The 4,345-nt window shown below is 36.6% G+C and overlaps 1 non-coding gene across 1 annotated transcript; it reads right to left on the bottom strand.

Moving 5' to 3' along the window:
• Positions 1-3,988: 3,988 nt before the first annotated feature.
• Positions 3,989-4,095, bottom strand: LOC113001581 (small nucleolar RNA R71). Its single transcript, XR_003266975.1, has one exon. It is a non-coding gene; the product is annotated as a small nucleolar RNA R71 (small nucleolar RNA).
• Positions 4,096-4,345: the final 250 nt, after the last annotated feature.

Raw genomic sequence — 4,345 nt, 5'->3', positions numbered from 1 at the left:
TTCTTTTTGGCAAAGGGAGAAGAGAATGAAAAGATGAATAGCACAAGTTTTCAAGGTTTGGAAAACCAGAAAACTTTGAAAAGCTTTTGGTACAAAGAAAAAGAAGAAGTTCAAAGAGATTCAAGGCTTGTAAAGGATTGTATGAATAAGTGTTCAAGATTATTGAAATGCAAAACAAAGCCTTGCTTTTATAGACTCTTCATGTCTGGTCAAGAAAACCATTTAGAAGAGTTATAACTTTTAGAAAAACTTAAAACCAATTTGAAAAAGTCAAAAACCTTTTGAAGAGTTACATCTTTTGATTTATTCAGAAACAATCACTGGTAATCGATTACCAAATCAGTGTAATCGATTACACAAAGCTTTTATGTGAAAGGATGTGACTCTTCACATTTGAATTTGAATTTCAACGTTCAAAGGCACTGGTAATCGATTACCAAAACATTGTAATCGATTACAGCTTTTTGAAATTAATTGGAACGTTGTAAATTCAATTTGAAAACTTTTTCAAAACAATTTTGCTACTGGTAATCGATTACAACAAACTGATAATCGATTACCAGAGAGTAAAAACTCTTTGGTAAACATGTTTTGAGAAAAATCATGTGCTACTCAATTTTTGAGAAAAACTTTTTATACTTATCTTGATTAAGCCTTCTCCTGATTCTTGAATCTTGAGTCTTGAATCTTGATCTTGATTCTTGAGATCTTGAACCTTGAATCTTGATTCTTGACTCTTAACTTTCTTTTTGAGTCTTGAATTCTTCTTGATTATTATCTTGAACTCTTGAATTGTTCTTGATTCACTTGAGTTTTTCTTTGATTGATCTTTGATTCACTTGAGTTATTCTTTGATTGATCTTTGAGCTTTTTGTCATCACCTTTGTCATCATCTTTTGTTATCATCAAAACACCTTTGAATCATCTTTGATTCACCATGAAGCTTTGCTTCTACATTCGCTGTAGTGGTGCCTCGACAAAATTAATGTCGATGTCCCGGATGGCGTGTAAGTGACGTTTTCAGGACTGGCTAGATTGTCATTCATAGGAAAAACCGCTAGCGATGGTGTTGATTACACCTCTAACATGCTGGGGGGGGTTCTTATTCTGGTGGAGGTTGTCACTCACGCCGCTGTTGCTAGTGTCTTTGTCTGCCTCAGTCTTTCGATCTTCTGTTTGCTTCCTAGTTCCTGTGCTGCTCCTCTTGATGTCCTCCGAGCATTGCTCCTGCTTGGTGATTGTCTGGTATCCTAACAAACTGGGCTAAGTACCCAGCTTGTATAAGTTCTTTTATCTTGTTCTTTAGGGCCCAACAGTTTTCGGTGTTATGATCAATATCGCGATGATATTTGCAGTATTTGGTTGTGTTTGACCTCGGCCTGGGGTGTTTTGTTTGGGTAGCTGGATGGGTACCTCTAGGTTGAAAGCTTCCTCCAGAATCGTGGTGTGATTGGCCATCAGGGGTGTGTAAATCTCGTACCTAGGCCCTTTGGGGAGAGTGATGTCCCATTATTTTCTCCTATTTCTTAACCCTTTTTGCACCATTTTAAGTTCTGATTAGTCTTAATTGTCAAATTAATTAGGCAGTTTTATTATTTAGGCCCATTCAGCTAATTTGATGTTTTTAATCTAATTTCAGGAATTAATGAAACATTGGGCTTGAATCCAGAATTGGGCTTGGACTTGAAGAGGACAGACTATTTTATTCTACAAAATTAGATCTTATCTTATCTTATCTAGATATTATTTAGATTTGATCTCATCTAGATATTATTTCATCTAGATCTTATCTTATCTAGATTTGATTTGATTTTATTTATGGGCTTGGATTTAAAACTGATTTGTAAGCTTTGGGGCTGGAAAACTATATAACAGCACCAAGGTTCTAGTTTAGCCCTCTCTCTCTTCTCTCTCTCTCTTTCTCTTCTCTTTCTCCTTTTTTCGTTTTTGGCAATTCTAGTTCTGACTTTTAGTTTTATCAATAACATTTTGTTCTTCAATCTATAATTTCGTTCTCTATTGATTAATGGAAGGCTAAGTCCCCAGCATTGTTTTCTATTGAGGATCAAGCACAGTTCTCTTTGAGGTTCTATTATTATTGTTAAATTCTGTTCAGTTTTTCCTCTTCACTAATTACTCTGAATTTGTTGCTATTAATTCATGCATGCTTAATGCTTGATTAATTGTCTCTGCGCTTAATTTACGTTCATGCTTAATGATAGTTTATGAGTAATTGGTGTATGTGTTGCTTAATCACATAATGAATGCCTTATGTTAAATTTTGCTTAGTAATTTAATTTAGGGTTGGATTAAGTGGTTGAACTGATAAAGGATAAACTCTCGTAACCTAGGATAAGAGACTTGCTTGTGAATCAAGGGGAAGCAACGTGTTTTAATTCTGATATTTTCTAATTCACATTTACTCGCTGTTTAATTTACAAAAGCAACCAACCCCCCCCCCCCCCCATTCATTACTATTTTCCTACTATCTATCCTGAACATTTGGTGTATCATTGCTCGTTGGGAAATGACCTAGGATCACTTCCTAGTTACTACATTTTAATGTTTATTTGATTCGGGTACGGCCTCGATGAAATTTGGCACCGTTGCCAGGGAGCTGTGTCCAAAGGTTCATAATAGCTAGTGATTCGTGTTTTATGTTTAGTTGTTTTATGCTTTCGTGTGTTGTGTTAGTGTGTGTTAGTATTGTGTTCGTGTTGCGTTAAGTGTGTTTAGAGTCTTGTTATTTTGTTTAGTGTGGTGTTCTATTTTAGTTTTTCTATTCAGCGCTTCCCCTATTTCAGTTTTGTGTTTTGCTGTGAATAGTGATTTGCGACGGATTTAGCGACCACTTTTGTTGAACTGGAAAACAGGGTAGTAGTGGAAATCCCTTAGCGACAGATTTTAGAGACCACCCTTGCTAAATTAATTGAGATTTTTTGTTTTGGTAGCTATAGTTGTTATTTTTGGCTGAATTTTTTTGTGGTCAGTTCTTTTGATCCATATTTTGTGGGAAAAATAGCTGGAGCTCTTAGTTTGGTCAGATTTGAAAGTTCCAAAAAAGTAGCAAATTTGATTTTTGTCAAAACTTCAAACAACCATAACTTTTGCTCCGGTTATCAGAATCACAATTATTATATATGTATTTGGGGTAGAAAAAAATTTCCCATACCGTGGTAGCCCGCCATAGGCTAGCTGAGGTCTCCTTCTTTCAAAAATTGCGATTCTGTCAAAAGTTTTTTTTATTTTCCAAGTATTATTCTCTTATTTTTCTTAACTTATCATTTTTAGCTTCTATAGCTAGACTTTGAAATGTTTTGTGCTATCTTCTCATCATTTTATAAGGTTGCTCACAAAATTTGAAGTCATTTGGATATCATTTAATGGTAGCTGTAGTTCAAACCTACACTGTTACTTGCATAAGAAGGCAACTAGTTGTGCATGCTGAATATAGTGTATGACTAGAGGCAATCCATCTGACTTACAACCCTTTGGTCCTGAGATAGATAGGACATTTCATAGATTAGTTAGACATCATTTAGTACCTTTTGAGCATCCTGAGCATTCTGTTATTGGTGATTTTGAGCATTATTGTGTTGAACATTCTGAGAACATGGCACAACCTCCACCCTGTGAGAGGACTCTAAGGGAAATGGCTGCACCTGATTTCACCTATGAAAGCTTGTGCATCCAATACCCTGATGAGGATGTCCCATATGTTCTTAAAACTGGACTTATCCATTTGCTTCCAAAGTTTCATGGCCTTGCAGGTGAAGACCCGCACAAACATCTGAAAGAATTCCATATTGTCTGCTTCACCATGAAACCCCCAGATGTCTAGGAGGATCACATATTTCTGAAGGCCTTTCCTCATTCTTTAGAGGGAGTGGCAAAGAACTGGCTTTATTACCTTGCTCCATGGTCTATCACGAGCTGGGATGACCTCAAGAGAGTATTAGAAAAAATTTTCCCTGCTTCCAGGACCACGACCACCAGAAAGGATATTTCAGGCATTAGACAACTCAGTGGAGAAAGCTTATATGAATACTGGGAGAGATTTAAGAAACTATGTGCCAGTTGCCCTCACCACCAGATTTCAGAGTAGCTTCTTCTCCAATATTTCTATGAAGGACTCGGTAACATGGAGAGAAGTATGATAGATGCTGCCAGTGGTGGAGCCCTTGGAGACATGACCCCTGCTGAAGCCAGAAATTTAATTGAGAAGATGGCTTCACACTCCCAGCAATTTAGTGCCAGAAGTGATGCTATTGTCATTAAAAGAGTGCATGAAGTAGCCACAAATTCATCTTCATCAGCCGAGACTAAGAAGCTTGAAGGTAAACTA

Source organism: Glycine max, chromosome 4, assembly GCF_000004515.6.
Source record: "Glycine max cultivar Williams 82 chromosome 4, Glycine_max_v4.0, whole genome shotgun sequence".
Lineage (NCBI taxonomy): Eukaryota > Viridiplantae > Streptophyta > Magnoliopsida > Fabales > Fabaceae > Glycine > Glycine max.
This window is presented reverse-complemented; position numbering and strand designations above follow the sequence as displayed.